The sequence below is a fragment of the Balaenoptera borealis genome, assembly GCF_965194805.1.
Source record: "Balaenoptera borealis genome assembly, chromosome: X".
Classification (NCBI taxonomy): domain Eukaryota; kingdom Metazoa; phylum Chordata; class Mammalia; order Artiodactyla; family Balaenopteridae; genus Balaenoptera; species Balaenoptera borealis.
Genome location: NC_138881.1, coordinates 22,550,091 through 22,575,120, shown reverse-complemented (window position 1 = coordinate 22,575,120; position 25,030 = coordinate 22,550,091). Strand labels below are relative to the sequence as shown.

The 25,030-nt window shown below is 35.3% G+C and overlaps 1 protein-coding gene and 1 long non-coding RNA gene across 2 annotated transcripts in view; one reads left to right on the top strand and one right to left on the bottom strand.

The window, feature by feature from the left end:
• Window positions 1–25,030, bottom strand: part of LOC309619905 (melanoma-associated antigen B18-like) — a 329,434-nt gene that overhangs the window by 159,936 nt on the left and 144,468 nt on the right. The gene's annotated exons all lie outside the window — the stretch shown is intronic.
• Window positions 6,371–25,030, top strand: part of LOC309620032 — a 369,441-nt gene continuing 350,781 nt past the window's right edge. Inside the window, exon 1 of the long non-coding RNA XR_014239390.1 lies at window positions 6,371–6,577. This is a non-coding gene — a long non-coding RNA (uncharacterized lncRNA). The remainder of the gene's footprint in view (window positions 6,578–25,030) is intronic.

Below are 25,030 nucleotides of genomic sequence, written 5' to 3'. Positions count from 1 at the left end.
TGTAATACTTGAAACTTACATGAACTGTACAATTATGACATGTCTAATAACCTTAAGCCACAGGACAATTTGGAAATATTCACAAATGAAATGGGAAGAGGCAGTAGATTTGAAGAAATCTGATTAAAGTCCACGGGTTATATAATAAAGCAGCTTTCCTTATGTGTTCACCATACCTACAAACCTCCCTCACAAGACATACACATAAACCATCTCCCAATCTATGCATTGGTGTTATTTAAAAATTTATCTATTGAACCAAACCTACATATGGCAGTATTATTGTATTGGGATGAACTATCAAAGAAAAACTTGTTCTTTCAGTTATGTGCACATGAGCTCTAGATATTTTCACAGCTGTTATGTCTGTAAGAAGGTGTTATTAGGAATTAGAATTAGGGCTAGAAAATGTCAAATCTGGGAGATACTTGAGAAAGTAATATAAGGGCTATAGAAAATTATCATACATGTGCTCCCCAGAAGAAAATAATTGCATAAATTATTATGTCTTACCTCAGTTTATCCCACTCCCCTGCAAATTTCACCATAATTTGAACACATGCAGGGACATTAATGCATTGCAATTTAGATTTGATTTTCAAGATGCAAAAATAAATATCTCAACATCAGTTGTACTGGGCTTTCCACTTTATATTTAAAACAAGTCTCTTCTGAAGGAGAAGTATTTCTCATCCCTATTAATACAGAGAAATTCTGAAAAAGCAGTTGAGGTTTATGAACTTCAGTAACACATTTCATGAAAAGAATGAAAATGTACATACATCTTTAATGGAAAATAGGTTTAAAAAAAATTTAATGGTTTTGCTTTAATTTCCTTGCTGCAAAATGAGAAAAGTAAAATGACATTGAGAAACTATGGTACAGTATCTTCACTAAGGAATCCCTCCTATGTGCAAAGTGGGAAATTTTAGCTCACTCTTTTTTGTTGTTGTTATTCTGTTTTATTTAAATGATATGAAAATTACACTTACAAGCTACCTAGATATATGAAAAAATTTCTGTAAAGAATTCTAGATGTCAGTTTAACCTTCATGGGTTTCTAAAATGAATTACCAGCTACATAACAAGATTGAATTTTGTACTTGTGGAAGGAGAGGCATATCTCTGGGTAGTATTTACACAACATCTCCTGTTTCCTCACGTCTACTTTATTTCAAATATCCAGACATGGATATGGATAGTCTCCTTACCTCTTTTTGCAGCTTCTCTTCATTTCCTTTCCCCTGGGCCTCAGACTTTCCCTTGAGATTCAGCTACAAAGCGTTACCCTTTGACAGGGTCCCAGAGGTAGAGTCTGTTGCTCTCTGTTCAAGTTGATTCAACTCAACAGATATTCACTGGATGATTATTATGGCTGGGATGTTTTAGTAGATGACTTTTCTTTTTCCTATCCTCTTTATTTTTAAAAAATTTTTATTGGAATATAATTGATTTACAATGTATTCGTTTTAGGTGTACAGCAAAGTGAATCAGTTATACATATACATATATCCACTCTTTTTTAGATTCTTTTCTCATATAGGCCATTACAAAGTATTGAGTAGAGTTACAGTAGTGTGTATATGTCAATCCCAATCTCCCAATTTATCCCTCCCCCTCCTTACTCCCTGGTAACCATAAGTTTGTTTTCTACATCTGTGACTCTAATTCTGTTTTGTAAATAAGTTCATTTGTACCCTTTTTTTAGATTCCACATATAAGCGATATCATATGATATTTGTCTTTCTGTGTCTGACTTCACTCAGTATGACAATCTCTAGGTCCATCCATGTTGCTTCAGATGCCATTATTTTGTTCTTTTTTATGGCTGAGTAATATTCCATTGTATATATGTACCACATGTTCTTTATCCATTCCTCTGTCGATGGACATTTAAGTTACTTCCATGTCCTGGCTATCGTAAAGAGAGCTGCAGTGAACATTGTGGTACATAACTCTTTTTGAATTATGGTGTTCTCCAGGTATATGCCTAGGAGTGGAATTGCTGGGTCATATGGTAGTTCTATTTTTAGTTTTTTAAGGAACCTCCATACTGTTCTCCATAGTGGCTGTACTAATTTACATTCCCACCAACAGTGTAGGAGGGTTCCCTTCTCTCCACACCCTCTCCAGCATTTATTGTTTGTAGACTTTTTGATGATGGCCATTCTGACTGGTGTGAGGTGATACCTCATTGTATTAATAGTTTTGATTTTCATTTCTCTAATAATGAGTGATATTGAGCATCTTTTCATGTGCTTTTTTGACCATCTGTATTTCTTCTTGCGAGAAGTATCTATTTAGATCTTCCACCCATTTTTTGATTGGGTTGTTTGTTTTTTTGATATTGAACTCCATGAGCTGTTTGTATATTTTAGAGATTAATCCCTTGTCAGTTGCTTCATTTGCAAATATTTTCTCCCATTCTGAAGGTTGTCTTTTTGTTTTGTTTATGGTTTCCTTTGCTGTGCAAAAGCTTTTAAGTTTAATTAGGTCCCATTTGTTTATTTTTGTTTTTATTTTCATTACTCTAGGAAGTGGATCAAAATAGATCTTGCTGCAATTTATGTCAGAGAGTGTTCTGCCTATGTTTTCCTCTAAGAGTTTTATAGTATCTGGCCTTACATTTAGGTCTTTAATCCAATTTGAGTTTATTTTTCTGTATGGTGTTTAGGGAGTGTTCTAATTTCACTCTTTTACATTTAGCTGTCCAGTTTTCCCAGCACCACTTATTGAAGAGACTGTCTTTTCTCCTTTGTATATTCTTGCCTCCTTTGTCATAGATCAGGTGACCATAGGTACGTTTAGCTCTGGCCTTTTATCCTGTTCCATTGATCTATAGTTCTGTTTTTGTGCCAGTACCATACTGTCTTGATTACTGTAGCTTTGTAGTATAGTCTGAAGTCAGGGAGTCTGATTCCTCCAGCTCTGTTTTCTTTCTCAAGATTGCTTTGGCTATTTGGGGTATTTTGTGTTTCCATACAAATTGTGAAATTTTTTGTTCTAATTCTGTGAAAAATGCCATTGGTAATTTCGTAGGTATTGCATTGAATCTGTAGATTGTTTTGTGTAGTATAGTCATTTTGACAGTATTGATTGTTCCAATCCGAGAACATGGTATATCTCTCCATTTGTTTGTGTCATCTTTGATTTCTTTCATCAGTATCTCATAGTTTTCTGGGTATAGGTCTTTTGCCTCCTCACGTAGGTTTATTCCTAGGTATTTTATTCTTTCTGATGCAATGGTAAATTGGATTGTTTCCTTAATTTCTCTTCCTGGTCTTTCATTGTTAGTGTATAGGAATGAAAGAGATTTCTGTGTATTAATTTTGTATCCTGCAACTTTACCAAGTTCATTGATGAACTCTAGCAGTTTTCTGGTAGCACCTTTAGGATTTTCTATGTATAGTATCATGTCATCTGCAAACAGTGACAGTTTTACTTCTTCTTTTCCAATTTGTATTCCTTTTATTTCCTTTTCTTCTCTGATTGCCATGTCTAGGACTTCCAAGACTATGTTGAATAATCGTGGTGAGAGTAGACAAGCTCACTCTTATTAAAGGTTTTTAGAAAGAATCTTAGAAGGTGCAGAATTTTGCACTGAAAAAAAAGAAGAAGAAAAGAAACTTGACTGAATATTTGTCTCCATTTTTAATGCAGTGTTGAAGTGTAAGTGTATCCCAAATCCATCCAGCTTCCAGGATGCACATTTCCCACAGGAGAAAGTCTTGGGAGTGGAGGAAATGCTTCAGGCATGGCATTATTCATTTGGTTGCTTTTCCGCCTGTGAAGTTAAAAGGAGAAAAAATCTCTGTTTCTCAAAGTGGATACTGTTATTACCTCTATTCCAGTAGTAAGTAGTGGAATCACCCTTCTTCTGAGCCCACTGAATCTGGAACAAAGTTCAGAACATCGTAATTATCTTCGTATTTAATACTGTTTTTTCTTCACAATATCTACAAGGAGAAAGTAGAGTGTTTCCACATCTAGATATTGTGGGAAAGATGCCTTGGCTCAAGCGATAGATTATCATTTATTCAAAAATGTAAATTCCAAATCAATCTTCTTTTCCTACTATTAGAAGTCACTGTAGTTCTTCTCGAGTTAGTATTTCTGAAATATGGCACTTTCATCCATTAATTCAGTTAGGCTTCCTTGAACTTATAGGCCTTTCTCTCTGATTTAAGTTGCCATTTTGTTAATATTCTATACATGGTAATGAATCCAAGTGACACTGAAAATTTGTCCCATAAAAATTAGTTATATTTCAAAGGTATAAATAATCCCTAAGTGCTAATTTAAAACTTTCCATCTAAAAATAGAAGTCCTCTTTTCTTTTACATACAATCTTCACTGCTTGTGGTATGATTTGATTTAGTAGTTGATATTTCACCTAGAAATATCAGTGTTCTTCTAGATACACAGAAATTAGGACACTGCCCTCTAAGTGCTCTTGAAATTCACTGTAACATCACTGACTAGAGGTTCTTACATTTCATAGACTCTAGACATTATATAATTTTGCTTAATTACTACATTAATTGTATTTGGAGTTAGATATCACATTTTCTTCCACATGAGTTTGTCTTTGTTACAGTTGCATAGATCCCATCTTTGAAAGCATTTATAACACTTTGCTAATATCCTATTATATCATCACCAGAGTTTGTAAGGGTGACAAGAAACAAATGAACAAATGAAGGTTTACAATTTCTTTCACTGAAATAAGAAGAAATAAAGCAATGCCTTGGTACCTAGTAAAGATCCATACTTACAAGTTGAGGGCTATGTTGGATAGATATGCATCTTGAAAGCTCAGCATCATATGCAGTGACATAATTCAGAATACTAATATGTAGCCTGCTTGAGTCTATCACAAAGCATTTTGGTAGGAGAAGCAAACATTCGCAGAATAAATCAGATCTCATGGTCTAGTTCCAAATCTGATAAATATGTGTGATATTTTTATATTATAATTCTTTTACTTCCTGTCTGTGTTCATAAAAACCTGTTTTTGTTTTTAATATTGGTTTTCCCTCAGTGATACAATGTTTACATTTTTTAATATCCAATGTAATTAAATTAGGGTCATAAAATAATTACAGTGATGAACAGGGTGTTCAAGTAACATTTATCCTTGTCTAAGAGAGTATCTATAAGAAATCATTTGGGTTAAAAAAAAGAAAAAAGAAAAAAATACCTGGAGGCAAATGAGCACTTCTAGAGTGAAGACAGATTGTCCCACAAGACTATGGTTGACAGTTGAACAGGGCTTACCACAAAGAGGCAGTATGTTAGAATCCAACTAAGCAAGAATAGTTTTTTAGCTACTAGATGGCTCGGCGAGAAAGAGGTTGATTCCAGAAAGTTCCAAAAAGACACATAAATGCTTGACAGTACCATACTTATGAGTATGTCCTTCTTTCTCAAAGACACAAAAGCAGAAAGTAAGAGTAGGGGGTAGGGAACTGTTACAGAAGAAAAGAGACTAGATAGAGATTCAACACTTAAATTTAGTATGTGGCCTTTGTTTGGATCCTGATTCAAACCAACTACAAAAAGCCATCTTTGAAACAAGCAGAGAAATTTTAAAAAAGTCCAGTATGAAATAAGTATTAAGGACTTATTGCTGAGTATATTCAATATAATGATGCATAATAATAATGCATACACACATGTATTTATGTATGTATCGATCAGAGATGCATACTGAAGTGTTTATGGGTGAAATGATATGATATCTGAGATTTCCCTTAAGAGTCCAGAAAAATTAATAAATAAAAAAGAGGGGGGTAAATGAAGCAATGAAAAAGATTGGTCTAATATTGATAAATGTTGAAGTTGGCTGATGGATACATGAGGTTAATTATATTATTCTAAGTTTGTGTATATTTCAAAATTTCAATAATAAATGTCTTTTTTTAAATATAAAGAGCTCAATGGACACTCCAATAGTCAGGGAACAATTCTGTCAGAGGCTAGAGGAGCAGACAGAAACAGGTTGATTCCAGAGATTGCCACTCAGGCAGATAAATGCAGAATAATCAACAGTTATGAATTTGTCAGCAAGGTCCAGAATCTTAAGATTCCAGTTGTCCACAGAGTCAGGAAGAGGAATCAAATTAACTCTCAGAGTTAGTATGCAGCCTATTTTCTCCCTGTTCTTTTTCACGCTACCTGTGTGAGGGGGCATCCTGGGGTCTGCAGTACCCATACATCAATCAGTCAGTCAGTCAATCAGTCAATCAATCAATCAGGGACCTGGCTCTGATTCCTACCTTTCTCAGCTGCAAAGATTCAGAGACAGAGATACAAGGATTCCCACAGAGAATAGGATAATAGAATTTCATTTTCTTATTTAAAGGGAAGAAAGAGGGCTTCCCTGGTGGCGCAGTGGTTGAGAATCTGCCTGCCAATGCAGGGGACATGGGTTCGAGCCCTGGTTTGGGAAGATCCCACATGCCGCGGAGCAGCTGGGCCCGTGAGCCACAACTACTGAGCCTGCGCGTCTGGAGCCTGTGCTCCGCAACAAGAGAGGCCGCGATAGTGAAAGGCCCGCGCACCGCGATGAAGAGTGGTCCCCGCTCGCCACAACTAGAGAAAGCCCTCGCACAGAAGCAAAGACCCAACACAGCCATAAATAAATAAATAAATAATTTTTTAAAAAAAAGGAAGAAAGAAAAGGAAACTCTTTAATGAAGACATTTATACAAAAACACAGTTCATGGTATAGCTCTATTATTGTTATAAAGACAAGACATAAAATTTATGTTTGCTTTATGAATTAGTTCATAAAGAAGCTAGGATGGAGGAGAAGGGAGAAGCCTCTCCTTGAACCATTTTTATTGACAAAAGTAAACAAACATCGAAGTTTATAAAAATCAGATCTTCTTGAGATAAACTTCACTTAGATAGCTTATAAACACTCAATTCAACATCATATTATATTAATTAATATCCTCCGTAAATCAACTCTTACTTCTGACTTTTGTCTCTCTATTCTTGATAACATTATCTCAATCATTCACTTTCATTTGTATCATTTTTTAAAATTAGATTCCACATATGACTGATATCATATTTGTCTTTCTCTGTCTCACTTCACTAAGTATGACAATCTCTAGGTCCATCCATGTTGCTGCAAATGGCATTATTTCATTCTTTTTAATGGCTGAGTAATATTCCATTGTATATATGTGCCACATCTTCTTTTACATTCATCTGTCAGACACTTAGGTTGCTTCCATGTCCTGGCTATTGTAAATAGTGCTGCAATGAACATTGTCGTACATGACTGTTTTTGAATTATGGTTTTCTCAGGGTATATGCCCATTAGTGGGACTGGTGGGTCATATGGTAGTTCTATTTTTAGTTTTTTAAGGAACCTCCATACTGTTCTCCATAGTGGCTGTATCAATTTACATTCCCACCAACAGTGCAAGAGGGTTCCCTTTTCTCCACACCCTCTCCAGCATTTACTGTTTGTAGACTTTTTGATGATGGCCATTCTGACCAGTGTGAGGTGATATCTCATTGTAGTTTTGATTTGCATTTCTCTGATAATTAGTGATGTTGAGCATCTTTTCATGTGCTTTTTGGCCATCTATAGCAATCATTCAATTTCACAATTCCAGAGAGGCCTGTGACTTTTCTTTTGCAAAAAAAAAAAAAATCTTCTAATGCAACATTTCATTAATTGGTTCCTTTTTTCTTATTCGTACTGCTACTGCTCCAAGTCAGGCTCTGATGATTTGCTCATGGACAGTTATACTTGTCTAATTATCTGGAAATCTAATTTTCATTATTCCCCATAAACAGTACTTTGTTAAATACTATTTATTTCATATGCCCTATGTATCTAGTCTATGCCATGGAGTGCAAGTGATGTGTTTAGCTTAAGGGTTCCTTCAAATATGATTAAGCTGCTTGCCATGGATTTCCTTCTTCCCTACTGGATGGAAATGATAGTGATAGCAGGGACCTTGGAAGATGTGGATTCAGAATGGCTGAGGTACCTCACAAACCTGGGTCTCTAGATACCCCCACAGAGCCACAGTCATCTATTTGTCCTGGACTTGTCTATGCAAAGAGTAAAATACTTCTGTCTTACTTAAGCCAATGGTTTTGAGGAGGTCTCTATTTTAGTTTAATCTGTGCTTTGGCTAATACATAGAATGAGTAAAGTTATTTTCAGCAGAGCGATACCATGATAAATACAACTCAATTCCACATTATTTTCCTAGAAAACCAAACTGTGTAAGAAACTCTGTTAAATACTGAACATTACCGAGTTTTGGGGAGATTTATTTGGCAGCAGTGTTTAGAATGGTCTCCTGCCAGAATATCACTCTGTAGTTCTAGGAATTTAAATGCAAATGACAAGGTAAACTTTGTACTTAGATTACCATGGGCATTCTAAATTTAGCATGTCCAAAACTAACTTCAGCTTCTACACTTCCACTCACATCCCATTAACTTGAATTTAACTACATGGCCCCATGCCAGCTTAAACTCAGGGGATTCTGTTACTAGAAGGAAGAAGATTGTAGTGGATATGGAGGAGAACTAGCAGTATGTGCCAAATCTTTACCTAGCAGAGCTCATATTTCTAACCCGTGCGTTCAACTGGCTCTATGTTCCAATGCCAGGCTACTTTTCAAGAGTCAATGAATGGATTCAACTGAGTTTCTAAAGTGTACTTCATGCTTTCCCAGCTCTTCAGAGATAAATAGAAATATTCTGGGAATATTATTTGTTTATCTTTAAAGTTCACCCACCAAAATTCCACCAATTATTGAAGACCCAAACCAAATTCTGCTATCAAGAAGCTTTCTAGATCCTTTCGACCTCACCCTAATCATATATCCATCCATGCAGTTGACACTTGCTTAGGCATCATGTCTATACCAAGCCTTGGATTAAGTCTTAGGGAATTTTAGATGAATAAAAACATGTTACTCCCTAGACAGTGTCATTCTCACCCTTCTATATCTCTGTTTCATTTAATATGCTAGTTGTCACATTCTGTATTTAATTGGAATTATTCGTTCACATGGTCAGTTTTTATTTCATCAATTCCTTGGGGGCCAGGAACCATACCTTGATTTTTTAGTCCCCTACACTTTTAATAAAGGACATCACCTGTTATAGTCACAGAGTGAATTAGCTGAAAAAGTGAATGAAAGAATAAATCATATTGTTAGTATTCTCTAATGCATCTCTTATATTAAAGTTCTGTGATTCACTACTTTTCAAACTGACTTTGCTTCATAGTGAACCACATTATTTCCTTTCAAATTTGTCATTACTACCCAAATCAAAGTAGGCTTTTGGTTTAAATCTAGAAATAATTTTTCAACCAGATAGTTTGAGATAGTATAAAGTATATATTTCAAAATAGAATAAGCTGGGCTTCTGGCACTTTAAACAGACATCTCTTTCTTAGCTCTCCTGATACTTCATTAAAATTATGGTACATGGAATAGAAACATCTAAGGCCACAAAACCATGGAACAAGAGCCATGAACAGGCAAGAAATGACAAGAAATATCAGTAAAAAGGAGAGCATATTCAGAAGCGGTGTTACTGAATCAACAAAGCCATTTGCAACCAAGACTACCCATCAAGTGGTTCAGTCAATGGGTAACATATCAGCCCTGAATGCTCTGAAGAAATTTAGAACAAAGAAAGACCAAGCAAAGTGAGAGGGCAAGAGTGAGAATTTGTGCTGGTAGCAGATCAATTGGAGACAATATTTCTCCCCACAGCTGCCTCCTTTTTATTCTCATAAAAAATTATGGCATCCAGGTATTTACAACACCTTCCCAGCTCTTACTTACCTGGAAACTGTGAACACACCCCAGGAGGTCAGTGCAGGGAGGCTTGGTATGACAGCCAACTAGCATTGCAAGTAAAGAATCAGTTTGCACTAGAAAGAAAAGTAGAGGTCCCTGGGTGGTGGAGAGAGTGGAACAGATAGAATAGACACTAGGATTGCATATTTGGAAAATACTGGAAGTAGGATAAATACATTTTGGGGATTTAAAAAAAAAACCCGTTTGAATTTGACATTGGAAACCTATCTCACTAAGCATCACAGGAGCCATAACATCAGACCAGTTAGAGAAGGGAATATTATTCTAGCATATTGCTAGATTCGATGGTAAACAATAATTACCCAATCAAAATACTGTGTATTTATTAGGTATCTATGGATGCATAACAAATTATTCCCCCAAATCAATGGTTAAAACAACAAGAAACATTATCTCTCAGTTTCTGTAGCTCAGGAATTTGGAAGTAGCTAGGTGAGAGGTTCTGGCTTGCTATTTCATATTAGGTTGCTGTCAAAATGTTAGCCAGGGCTGCAACTTGACTGGAACTGGAGGATCAGATTCGAAGATAGCTCGCTCACATGGCTGGCAAGGTCGTGTGTGTGATGGCTGGCGGCCTCAGTCCTGCTCCATATGGGCCTTTCTTCAGGGCGGCTTGACAGTCTTCTCTACATGTTGCCTGGCTTCCCCCCTGACAAAGTGTGATGGTTAATTTTACATGTCAACTTGAGCAGGTCTCAAGATGCCCAGAAATTTGGTCAAACATTATACTGGGTGTGTCTGTGAGGGTGATTTTGAATGAGATTAACGTTTAAGTCAGTAGACTGAGTAAAGCAGATTGCCCTCCAAAATGTGGGTGCACCTCCTCCAATCCCTTGAAGGTTCGAATAGACCAAAAAGGCTGACCATCCCCCGAGTAAGAGAGAATTCTTCCTGCTTGACAGCCTTAAAACTTGGACATTGGAATTTTTCCTGTCTTTGGACTCTAACTGAAACATTGACTCTTCCTGAGTCTCAAGCCTGCGGGCCTTCAGACTGAAACTTAAAACCATCGGCTCTCCTGGGTCTCCAGGTTGTCAACTCATGCTGCAGATCTTGGAATTTGCCAGACCCCATAATGGCATAAGCTGATTCCTTATAATAAATCTCCTTAAATATATATATAATATTATATTTTATGTATTTATTATATACACACACTCACACACACATATATACATACATACTATTGGTTCTGTTTCTCTGGAGAACCCTGATTAATACAAGTGATCCAAAAATTCACTTAGAGTAATGGAACAGGAAATGGAGGTTTAAAATGTTTGACAGGGGGGAAAAGGTGAGTGGAAGAATTGAGATTACTGACACAAAACTGACTTGGCAGAAGCAGAAAGAGGTTATGGGATGTTGTTAATAAGCCAATTGCTCATCATCAACTGAGAAAAGCATAGATAAATTATAAAATTAATAAATAAAAAATTATCATATAATAGTAGTATTTAGAAATAGGACAGGAGCCTTAAAAAGAACTGAAAGCAGAAACTATTCAAATTTTTATTCCTCAGGGTGTGGTGTGGTGGTAATACAAAGGTGGGATGATTAAGAGCAGAAGATTATTGATTATATTATACACCTTTCTGTATCCTATTTGATCTTAAAACATACACATGTATGACTTTGGCAAAATTATAAAAGTGATTTTTGTGAGAATGAGTAAAATACAGAATATATTTTTCAGAGAAACAAACTAAACAAAACATCAAATAAGACTGTAAATCCTCATTTTATTTTATTTCTTTATGGAAGATTTTGTTTCCTGTTATTAAAGAGCTGCTTGCCAGGTTTTCCTTTGCTTCCTGACACTGAATGGAAGTCATGTGTATCATCCACATGGGTTCATTCATAAAAATAATGAAATTGATTTTTTAAATCAAGATTTCATAAAATTAATAATTTGTACTGCTTAGCCAAGGAAATTTATTTTTTCTTAGTGAAGTACAGTTTAATTACAATATTATATTAGTTTCAGGTTTTTACAACATAGTGATTTAATGTTTTTATGGATTATTCCAGTGAAAGTGATTACAAAATAATGGCTATATTTCCTTGTGCTGTACAATATACCCTTGTGGCTTATTTATTTTATACATAGGGGTATGGTATTAAGAGACATAAACTACTATCTCACCCTTCCTCCTTCCCTCTCCCCACTGGTAACCACTAGTTTGTTCTCTATATCTGTGAGTCTGTTTCTGTTTTGTTACATATATTTGTTTGTTTTATTTTTTAGATTCCACATATAAGTGATATCATACAGTATTTGTCTTTGTCTGGCTTATTTCACTTAGCAAAATGCCCTCCAGATCCATCCACATTGCTGCAAATGGCAAAATTTCATTCTTTTTTATGGCTGAGTAATATTACATTGTATATGTATATACAACATCTTCTTTATCCATTTGTCTGTTGATGGACACTTAGATTGCTTCCATGTCCTGGCTATTGTAAATAATGCTTCTATGAACATTGGGGTGCATGTATCTTTTCAAATTACTATTTTCGAATTCTTTGGATATATACCTAGTAGTGGAATTGCTGGATCACATGGTAGTTCTATTTTTAGTTTTTTGATGAAGCTCCATACAATTTTCCATAGTGGCTGCACCAATTTACCATCCCAACCACAATGTACTAGGGTTCCCTTTTATCAACATTCCTCGCCAATATTTCTTATTTGTAGACTTTTTGATGATAGCCATTCTGACAGGTGTGAGGTGTTATCTCATTGTGGTTTTTATTTGCATTTCTCTGATGATTAGCAGTGTTGAGCATTTTTTCATGTGCCTGTTGAATATCTGTATATCTTCTTTGGAAAAATGTCTACTCAGGTCTTCTGCCCAGTTTTTAAGTAGGGTGTTTGTTTTTTTGATATTGAGTTGTATGAGCTGTTTATATATTTTGGATATTAACCTCTTATCAGTCATACCATTTGCAAATATTTTCTCCCATTTAGTAGGTTGTCTTTTCGTTTTGTTGATTGTTTCCTTTGCTGTGCAAAAGATTTTTAAGTTTAATTGAGACTCATTTGTTTATGTTTACTTTTATTTCTTTTGCCTTAGGAGACAGATCCAAAAAAATATTGCTACAATTTATGTCCAAGAGTGTTCTATGTTCTCTCCTAGGAGTTTTATGGTTTCCAGTCTGACGTTTTGGTCTTTAATCCATTTTGTGTTTATTTTTGTATATGGTGTGAGAAAATGTTCTAATCTCATTCTTTTACAGGTAGCTGTCAAGTTTTACAGGTAGCTGTCAAGTTGTCCCATCACTTATTAAAGAGATGGCATTTTCTCCATAGTACATTCTTTCCTCCTTTGTTGTACATTAATTGACCATAAGCGTATGGGTTTATTTCTGAGTTCTCTGTTGTGTTCCACTGATCTATGAGTCTCTTTTTGTGCCACTACCACACTGTTTTGATTACTGTAGCTTTGAAGTATAATCTGAAGTCAGGGAGCATTATACCTCCAGCTTTGTTCTTTTTCCTCAAGATTGCATTGGCTATTTGGGGTCTTTTGTGGTTCTATATAAATTTTAGGATTATTGTCTAGTTCTGTGAAAAATGCCATGGGTATTTTGATAGGGATTGCATTAACTATGTAGAGTGCTTTGGATAGTGTGACCATTTTAACAGTATTCTTCCAATCCAAGAACATGAATAGCTTTCCATTTCTTTGTATCATTTTCAAATTCCTTCATCAGTGTTTTATAGTTTTCAGAGTACAGGTCTTTGACCTCCTTGGTTGTGTTTATTCCAAGGTATTTTATTCTTTTTGATGCAGCTGTAATGGGATTGTTTCCTTAATTTATCTTTATGATAGTTCATTATTAGTGTATAGAAAAGCAACATATTTTGTATATTAATCATGTATCCTGCAGCTATTACTGAATTCATTTATTAGTTCTAATAGATTTTGTTAGAGACTTTAGGGTTTTTTTATATAGTATGTATATATAGTATGTCATCTGTAAATAATGACAGCTTTACTTCTTTCCGTCTACTTTGGATGCCTTTTATTTCTTTTTCTTGTCTGAATGCTATGTCTAGGACTTCCAATACTACATTAAATAGCAGTGGCCAGAGTGGGCATCCTTGTCCTTTTTGTGATTTTGCAAGAAAGGCTTTAGGCTTTTCACCATTGAGTATGATATTAGCTGTGGGTTGTCATAATTGCCCTTTGTTATGTTGAGATATATTCCCTCTGCACCAACTTTGATGAGAGTTTTTATCATGAATGGATGTTGAATTTTGTCAAATGCTTTTTCTGTGTCTATTGAGATGATCATGTGATTTTTATCCTTCCTCTTGTTAATGTGGTGTATCACATTGATTAATTTGCAAATGTTGAATCATCCTTGCTTCCCTGGAATAAATCCTACTTGATCATGGTGTAAGATCCGTTTTGTATTTTTGGATTTGGTTTGATAATATTTTGTTGAGAATATTTGCACCTGTATTCATCAGAGATATTGGCCTGCAATTTTCTTTTTTTGTTGTATCCCCTTGTCTGGTTTTTTATATCAAGGTAATGGTGGCTTCCTAGGGTGAATTTGGGAGAGTTCTGTCCTCTACAGTCTTTTGGAATACAGTAAGTCCCCTACATGCAAATGAGTTCTGTTCTGAGAGCACATTTGTAAATCCTATTTGTTGTTAAGTCCAACAAAGTTAGCCTAGGTACCCAACTAATACAGTTGACTATATAGTACTGTACTGTAATAGGTTTATAATATTTTTCACAGAAATAATACAAAAAACCCCACAAGAAATAAAGAAAACATTTTTAATCTTACAGTACAGTACCTTGAAAAGTACAGTAGTACAGTACAACAGCTGGCATACAGGGGCTGGCATTGAGTGAACAGGCAAAAAGAGTTACTGACTGGAGGAGGCAGAGGAGGTGGGAGATGGTGGAGCTGAAGAATCATCAACAATAGGAGACGGAGGGTAAGCTGCAATTTCACTCATCCCTGATGTTGACGACACAGGTTCTGGTTCCTTGCTGGATTCAATTCTATCTACACTCTTGCTTTCAGTCATCCTGGGCTTGAAATAAAGATACTGTCCAACCGTACTCTATACAGTACTGTACAGTAAAGTACACAAAAGCACAACCACTTGTAGAGGATGCTCACACGTGACAATGTATGACAGACATGTGAACTAACTTACCTGATTGGACATGCCAACGCATGTTCGCATCTTTGAAAGTTTGCAACTTGAAGGTTCGTATGTAGGGCTTACTGTAATTTGAGAAGGATAGGTATTAGCTATTCTTTGTATGTTTGGTGGAATTCCCCTGTGAAGCCTTCTGGTCCTGGACCTCTGTTTGCTGGAAGGTTTTTTTAATTACAAATTCACTTTCATTACTAGTGATCGGTCTGTTCAGGTTGTGTTTCCTCCTGACTGAGTCTTGGAAGCTTGTATGTTTCTAGAAATTTGTCCATTTCTTCTAGGTTATCCAATTTGGTGGCATATAACTGTTCATAGTATTCTATTATGGTTTTTTGTATCTCTGTGGTATTTGTTGTTGGTATTTCTCCTCTTTCATTTCTTATTTTGTTTATTTTAATCTTCTCTCTTCTTCTTCATGAGTCTGGCTTAAGGTTTATCCATTTTGTTGATCTTTTCAGAGAACCAGCTCTCTTTTTTAATTGAAGTATAGTTGATTTACACTATTGTGTTAGTTTCAGGTGTACAGCAAAGTAATTCAGTTATACATATATATGTATTAATATATATCTATATCCTTTTAAAAAAAATCTTTTCAATTATAGTTTATTACAACATATTGAATATAGTTCCCTATGCTATACAGTAAATCCTTATTATTTATCTGTTTTATAGTATATTGTAGTGTGAATCTGTTAATCCCATACTCCCAATTTATCCCCCCCACCCCTGCAGTCCCCTGTGGTAACCATAAGTTTCTCTTCTGTCTGTGACTCTGTTTCATAAATAAGTTCATTTGTACTATTTTTTTAGATTCCTTATATAAGTGATATAATATTTGTCTTTGTCTTCACTTAGTATGATAATCTCTAGGTCATTCATGTTGCTGCAAGTGGCATTATTTCATTCGTTTTTATGGCTGAGTAACACAGTAAGTCCCCTGCATACGAACCTTCAAGTTGCGAACTTTCAAAGATGCAAACATGCATTTGCATGTCCAATCATGTAAGTTAGTTCACGTGTCTGGAGTGCTTTTCAAGGTACTATACTGTAAGATTAAAAATGTTTCCTTTATTTTTTTGTGTTTGTTTTTAATATATTATTTGTGTGAAAAGTATTATAAGCCTATTACAGTACAGAACTATACAGCCAATTATATTAGTTGGGTGCCTAGGCTAACTTTGTTGGACTTACAAACAAATTGGACTTATGAATGCACTGTTGGAACGGAACTCATTCATATGTAGGGGACTTACTGTGTTCCATTGTGTATATATACCACATCTTGTTTATCCATTCATCAGTTGATGGACACTTAGGTTGTTTCCATGTCTTGGCTACAGTAAATACTGCCACTATGAATATTGGGGTGCACATGTCTTTTGGAATTAGAGCTTTCGTCTTTTGCAGATATGTGCCTGGGATAGGGATTGCAGGATCATATGTAACTGATATCCCTCTCCTGCTTGGCAACCACAAGTATGTTCTCTATGCCTGTGAGTCTGTTTCTGTTTAGTAGCTAAGTTCATTTGTGTCATATTTTAGATTCCACATATGAATATCATATGGTATTTGTCCTTCTCTTTCTGACTTAACTTCATTTAGTATGATTATCTCTAGTTGCATCCATGTTCCTGCAAATGGCATTATTTTCTTCTTTTTCATGGCTGAGTAGTATTCCATTGTATATATATACCACACCTTCTTTATCCATTCATCTGTCAATGGACATTTAGGTTATTTCCATGTCTTGGGTATTGTGAATAGTGTTGCTATGAACATAGGGGTGCATGTATCTTTTTGAATTATAGTTTTGCCCAGATATATGCCCAGGAGTGGGGTTGCTGGATCATATGGCAACTCTATTTTTAGCTTTTTGAGGAACCTCCATATTGTTTTCCATAGTGGCTGCACCAGTTTACATTCCCACCAACAGCGTAGGAGAATTCCCTTTTTTCCACACCTTCTCTAGCATTTGCTATTTGTAGATTTTTTTTAATGATGGCCATTCTGACCGGTGTGAGGTGATACCTCACTGTAGTTTTGATTTACATTTCTCTAATAATTAGCGATGTTGAGCATCTTTTCATGTGCCTGTTGGCCACCTGGATATCTTCTTTGGAGAAATGTTTATTTAGGTCTTCTCCCCATTTTTTGATTGTTTTTGTGTGTGATTTGTATGAGCTGTTTGTATATTTTGGAAATTAAGCCCTTGTGGGTCACATCGTTTGCAAATATTTTCTCCCAGTCTGTAGGTTGCCTTTTCATTTTGTTTATGGCATCCTTTGCTGTGCAAAAGCTTATAAGTTTGATTAGGTCTCATTTGTTCATTTTTGCTTTTATTTCTATTGCCTTGGGAGACTGACCTAAGAAAATATTGCTATGATTTATGTCAGAGAATGTTTTGCCTGTGATCTCTTCTAGGAGTTTTATGGTGTCATGTCTTATATTTAAGTCTTTAAGCCATTTTGAGTTTATTTTTGTGTATGGTGTGAAGGAATGTTCTAACTTCATTGATTTATGGTTGTCCACCTTTCCCAACACCACTTGCAGAAAAGACTGTCTTTTCTCTATTGTATATTCTTTCCTCCTTTGTTGAAGATTAATTGACCATAGGTGTGTGAGTTTATTTCTGGCCTCTCTATTCTGTTCCATTAAACTATATGTCTGTTTTGGTGCCAATACCATGCTGTTTTGGTCACTGTAGCTTTGTAGTATTGTCTGAAGTCTAGAAGGGTTATGCTTCCAGCTTTGTTCTTTTGCCTCAGGATTGCTTTGGCAATTCTGGGTCTTTTGTTGTTCCATATAAATTTTATTATTATTTGTTCTAGTTCTGTGAAAAATGTCATGGGTAATTTGATAGGGATCACATTAAATCTGTAGATTGCGTTGGGTAATATGGCCGTTTTAACTATATTAATTTTTCTAATCCAAGAGCATGGGATATCTTTCCATTTCCTTCAATCATCTTGATTTCCTTCATCAGTGTTTTATAGTTCTCAGTGTATAAGTCTTTCACCTCCTTGATTAGTTTTATTCCTAAGTCGTTTTTTTAATGCAATTTTAACAGGATTTTTTTTTTTACTTTCTCTTTCTAATGTATTATTGTTAGTGTAAAGAAATGCAACAAATTACTGTATATTAATCTTGTGACCTGCTACCTTGCGGAAATGCTGAAAATGCTGAATTGAACTAGTCTTTCCTTAAAGGAGGACAGAAAATTCTAGGAAACATCATGATTAGCACTCATGCATCCTCCTTCCTCTTCCCTGAATCCATCACATACCTCCTCCCTAAAGGTATTTCTAAACAAAACTTACGAGTATTTCAGTCCTTCTCTCACTATGCTGTACAAAGTGTGCAGCATATGTATCTGCTCCCGAAACCAGATTGTAAGGTACATAAGTCTCCTTTTTGTGTCTTAATGCCTAGCAACGTATATTGTGCATAGCTTGCACTCTATAAAGGCTGCTTGGATTATTAGAATAATTATGTTTATGTTCAGATTGCCCAAGATACCCTTGTTCTATAAGCATTTATTTGCGCTCATGATATGCCAGGTACTGAGGCAGCAAGTTCACAATTTAGAGATAGAGTAATTCGCATAAAAAAAAACAACACCAATATGATAAGGCAGGCAGCACAAGGTAAGGGTGTTCAGTATTGGGAAAAGGAATTAGAGAAAGTAAGAGATTATCTTTAAATATCAGTGGTTAAATAGAGTGAAAAGCTAGCGACACTATCTTTTTCAGTTACTGAGGACTCTACAAATCCCATTTTAATATGACTTTAGCAGGCAGGACACTTACTGGACAGTGTCCCCTGAAGTCACCATTGATTCAGTTCAGTAACAAATAATTATGGAGGTTTCTATATATCTGTCATTTTGATTCATTGGCACCACGGTATACAGTGAATTTTGCTTGCATTGGTCCCTTGGTTCTCTCTATCCTCCAGGAAACATAATTTAACAAGAAATAATTTCTGGTTTGATTAGTTTATAAGGTTTTTTTCCCCCATTTTCATTTGTACAACTATCTTTGGACAAAGTCCACATAGTAGTAAACTGTGTGCCTAGCTGTATTCATGTTTCCTGGCACTCTTCCAAAATATAAGCGAATATGGATGACCATCCGTAGTCATGTTTTTGCAATCAGGAAGGATTGAATAGCTTGAAGTCTGAAGAGTAGACTTTACGATAGTCCCATAGTAAATGGGAAAACATAATATTCAAAGTCAAACACATTGAAAACTGCACAACCTTTTTGAGAAATATAATTACATTCTATAACTTTACCTACACAATTTAGATGAACTCTAATACCAAGACTGATACCATACTAATTATCCAGGTTAAACATAATGTGAACATTTCACTGTGACTAAAGAAGTCAGTTTTAATTATGAGTTAATTTTAATAAGTTTCCCAAACAACCTGAATTATACAGTATATTCATGCCATGTCTTGGTCAATCACATGCTTTTAAATCTTGTTATCAATATCACAAACATTTCATTTTTCCTTACTTAGACTTTCAAATTAATTCTATTGATGTATCTTACCACAGTTTCTCATAAATTTCCAAGATCTTTTTTAAAATTTACACTTTTTTACTATTTACTTATTAAATATTTCATACTTATATTTTCATCACAAAAAAGTCCAATTTTGCACTTTGATTATAATTTTTAAAGTTAGGTTTTTCCCTATGGTCTTCAACTTAAGCCTTTTTTAATGTCATAGAATTATACTGGGAGCCTGCCTCTGGAGTCTTAAAATAATAGTAATATTTTTTCTTGGATCAGAAGAATCAATATTTTCAAAATGACTATACTACCCAAAGCAATCTACAGATTCAATGCAATACCTATCAAATTACCAATGGCATTTTTCACAGAATTAGAACAAATAATTTTACAATTTGTATGGAAACACAAAAGACCCCGAATAGCGAAAGCAATCTTGAGAAAGTAAAACAGAGCTGGAGGAATCAGGCTCCCTGACTTCAGACTGTACTACAAAGCTACAGTAATCAAAGCAGTATGGTTCTGGCACATAAACAGAAATATAGATAATGGAACAGGATAGAAAGCCCAGAGATAAACTCACACACCTATGGTCACCTAATCTATGACAAAGGAGGCAAGAGTATACAATGGAGAAAAGACAGTCTTTTCAATAAGTGGTGCTGGAAAAACTAAACAGCTACATGTAAAAAAATGAAATTAGAACACTCTCTAATACCATACACAGAAATAAACTCAAAATGGATTAAAGACCTAAATGTAAGGCTGGATACTATAAAACTTTTAGAGGAAAACATAGGCATAACACTCTTTGACATAAATCGCAGCAATATCTTTTTTGATCCACCTCCTAGAGTAATAAAAATAAAAACAAAAATAAACAAATGGGATCTAATTTAACTTAAAAGCTTTTGCACAGCAAAGGAAACCATAAACAAAACGAAAAGACAACCCTCAGAATGGGAGAAAATATTTGCAAATGAAGCGACTGACAAGGGATTAATCTCCAAAGTATACAAACAGCTCATGCAGCTCAATATCAAAAAAAAAACAACCCAATCAAAAAATGGGTGGAAGACCTAAATAGATGTTTCTCCAAAGAAGACATACAGATGGCCAAAAAGCACATGAAAATATGCTCAACATCACTAATCATTAGAGAAATGCAAGTCAAAACTACAATGAGGTATCACCTCACACCGGTCAAAATGGCCAGCATCAAAAAATCTACAAACAATAAACGCCAGAGAGGGTGTACAGAAAGGGGAACCTTCCTATACTGTTGGTGGGAATGTAACTTGATACAACTATTATGGAGAACAGTTTGGAGGTTCCTTAAGAAACTAAAAATAGAGCTACCATATGATCCAGCAACCCCACTCCTGGGCATATATCCATAGAAAACCAGAATTCAAAAAGATACATGCACCCCAATGTTCATTGCAGCACTATTTACAATAGCCAAGACATGGAAGCAACCTAAATGTCCATTGACAGAGGAGTGGATAAAGAAGATGTGGTACATATACACAGTGGAATATTACTCAGCCATAAAAAAGAACTAAATAATGCCAATTGCAGCAACATGGATGGACCTAGAGATTGTCATACTGAGTGAAGTAAGTCAGACAGAGAAAGACAAATATCATATGATATCGCTTATATGTGGAATCTAAAAAAAATGGTACAAATGAACTTACAAAACAGAAATAGGGTCACATATGTAGAAAACAAACTTATGGTTACCAGGAGGTGTTGAGAGGGAGGGCTAAATTGGGAGATTGGGATTGAGATATACACACTACTATATATAATATAAATAACTACTAAGGACCTACTGTATAGCGCAGGGAACTCTACTCAATACTCTGTAATGACCTATATGGGAAAAGAATCTAAAAAAGAGTGGATATATGTATATGTATAACTGATTCACTTTGCTGTACACCTGAAACTAACATAACATTGTAAATCCAATGAAAATTATTTTAAAAAATAGTAATAGTAATTTTAAAGCAGCTCTAATGGTCACTTAGTAGAAGCACAGAACTGCTTAGAGTACTCTCCATCTTTTTCTCTTCTCCTTCCCCTAGTCATAATTCTAAGAAGGCTTATGAAGTGTGGCTTCAGTGTACAGTACCCCTGGCCCACCCCACGAATGTGAAATGATGATGAAATATTGTGATGGTGTTCAGGATATGCTAGCCCCAAGTATGGCACCTTAGCATATTGAATATCTTAAGCTGAAGGGGTTTAAGAAAGTGGCAGAAGTGGGAACATCGCTGTGACCTCACATCTCTTGCCCTTCTTCCCTGAAACAGGTCATAAAACTCCCTTGTGAAAGGTACCATCTGTCCCTGTACCAGAAGGAAGGAAGACATTCTTATCACCAGAGACAGGGAATTAGAGGACACAGAAATCTGTGTAAAGAAATGTTGTTAGACAAACTCTTATCTTCCTAATTACTTCTTTACCATTTACTATTCCTAGCCCAAATCCCTTTGTCTTGTCAGTTCTTCACAAATTTATTGTTTGTATATAAGCTTCCTGCTCTGGTCATTTCTTTCAGTCTTCATTCAATAATATTTGTATGCTTTTCTCCTGTTAATCTGTCTTTGTCAGTTTAATTTTCAGGGCCATCCAGAGACCGTAAGACAGTCAAAGAAAACTTTTTCTTCCCCTACTAAGGGAAAAATTCTTTAAGGGACAGGTGAAATCCAAAGATAGTAGAGAAAAATGTTCCCTGATCATTATAAAGTTGCATTCTAGCAAATTCTAACCTGCTAAATTAAAAGTATAGAAATACATCTCAGAAAAATATTAGCAAGGATGTTGATCAGTATATTTTTATGACTAGGCTAATCTCATATTCTGTTTCCACATATATGAGGATCACCTGTACCACTGAAATTCATACTCTGTTATGCTCATCAATCATTGACCATTTCATGCAGCCGTTTACCAAATGCAAACTTTGTTTTAATTCACTCATTCCTTCTGGAAAGCCAAAATATGTGAGAATAAGATCAGTAGTGGTTAATATATTATCAACTCATAATGCCTTCTATCACTGAGCAAGCTTATAAAATTCCTACTATGTGCCAGGCACTATTATTGGTATTGATACAGATCCATGAAAGTTTCATCATCAGAAAGTTTCTTTGGAGAAGAGGACTTTTTTGGGTTTTTATGTTTTGTTTGCAGAGATGGTATTCACAAATATATTACAAGAGCTATTTTAGTGGAAAATTAATCTTTATTAGGTTGATGTAAAAATATTACTGAATTCTAAAGCATTTAGGATGGAACAAATATCTCAAGCAGCAAAAACCTTTCATGACATAAAGTGGACTGGTGAATTACAGAAAGAGGTCACATATTTTGAGATTGGCTCCTTTTGAATATATATATATATATATATATATATATATATATATATATATATATAATCCTCAATATTAGAAAAAGTCTGTTAAATTTGAAATTATATTTAAATATGAGTGAAAGAAGCTTATGATTTACATAAACATTTGGAGAAATTGCCTGCAGATAGTTTTTCTGTCCTCTTAGCCTGACTCCCTAAGGCTAAACCGTCAAGCCTGACCAGACCATTTTAGCAATTGAGAAGAGATGTGGAGAATAAGAGTTTTGTTGGGTGTCTAAAGCTACTCCTTTCATAAAAGCCAGGACTACATTTCCAGGACACAGACCTAGAAAGTACATTTCTTTGTTTCTCCTTTCCCTGTTTTCTCTGTCTCGCTGGTGATTTGGTTAATTAACACTTCATCCAAGGATTACATCTCTTAGAGGTTCAGGAGAGGATGAAATTGCCCTCCTGGCAATTACGAGGATGAAGGAATATCTCACTCTCGTAGCTATTACTCTACATCTGGATTTAAAATTTAATATTTTAAAGAACAGTTTCTCTGGGATATATTACTCTATGACAGTGATTCTCAAAGTGTGGTCCTCAGATCAGGAGCATCACCATCATTGAGAAACTTGTTAGAAATGCAGACTATCAAACCCCATTCCAAATCTACTGAATCAGAATCCTTGGGGCAGGGGCCCTGTAATCTGTTTTTTAACAAGCTACCCAGGTGATTCTGATGAACGATAAAGTTTGGGAATCATTGGTCTATGCAACTCCCTCACTGTGTTGCATGTGAATATATTATTTAGTGATACAAGAAGACTTAGGTTAAATTATTAATTAGTAATTTAAATCTTAAATCATTGCCTTTGAATGTTAAGCAGACTAGTTCAAGTCCACAGGGCTCTATCAGTGTTTTATTTCATTTCACGGCATGTAGGTCTATTGGCACAAAAATGACTAATTATCTTAGTAGATCCAAAAAAGAGGAAATGCCAGCTGAGAAGTGGCAATAGTTGTTTGAACAAAGTCTCCCAGCTAAAAAAGTGCTCACTAATTAGGATTTTTAATGCCATCATATTCATTCTTGAGATATTACCTTACCTTTAAGAGTTTGGTTTAGTTTTTTTTTTTCCTTGTTCCTTGTTCTTATGTTACAGTCATCTCAATTACCACACTTGCCGTTGTGATTTTACATTGGTAGTGTTATTTCTTCCAGGTAATGCTATTTTGTCGGGAGAATCACTGATTTTGATGCCAAGGCAATATTTTGGTGAAGAAGAAGTAGGAGTTGCCAGATGAAGGTAAAGGCAGAATTTTATCCTTATTGCCCCAATTTCCAAGACTAGAAAGTTCAGTCCTCTTCCCTTCTCTCTCTCTCCCTCCACACCTGATCTGTTATCAGGTTCTATAAATTATTTCTCCGTCTCCTCCACCCATTTCAATCTTTTTGTCACTGTTGCAACTTGGCTGCTAATCATTTCTCAACTAGACGACTCAAATACAGAGATACAGAAAGGATTCACAGTGGTCAGTTGTCATTCTAGCTTTTAAGGTGAGTTCAGGCATTTAATTATTGCTCCTGTAATCCTAAGTGAACTGAATGGGAAAACCAACTAGTGGTGGATTGTGATGGTTCTGTTCTTTTAAACCGCCCCCCGCAACCCTATGTGCTATATAATGATTGTACTAATTCATTCAGCCTACTTTTTTTATGCTTTTATATGTCAAGAGCTGTTTTAAGCATAAAGGTAACAATAGTCAACAAATACAAAAACTGGAGACTTTGCTTGTAGAATTCACAATCTAATGATGGTAATGTGTGGATGAAGACCTACCATTATATCTATATCTACATCTATAGCCATAGCCACATCCATCTATATGTATCTCTACTTATCTGTCTATCTAGCTATTTTAATTACGATGGTCAAGGAGGTCCTCTGATGTAGTGACATTTGAACAGAGACATGAATGAAGTGAGTGATATTGCTATCTGAGGAAGAAGAGGTCTATTATAGCAATCGAAGTAACCTGGGGTAAAGAAAGGAGGCTGGTATAACTGGGGAGGGG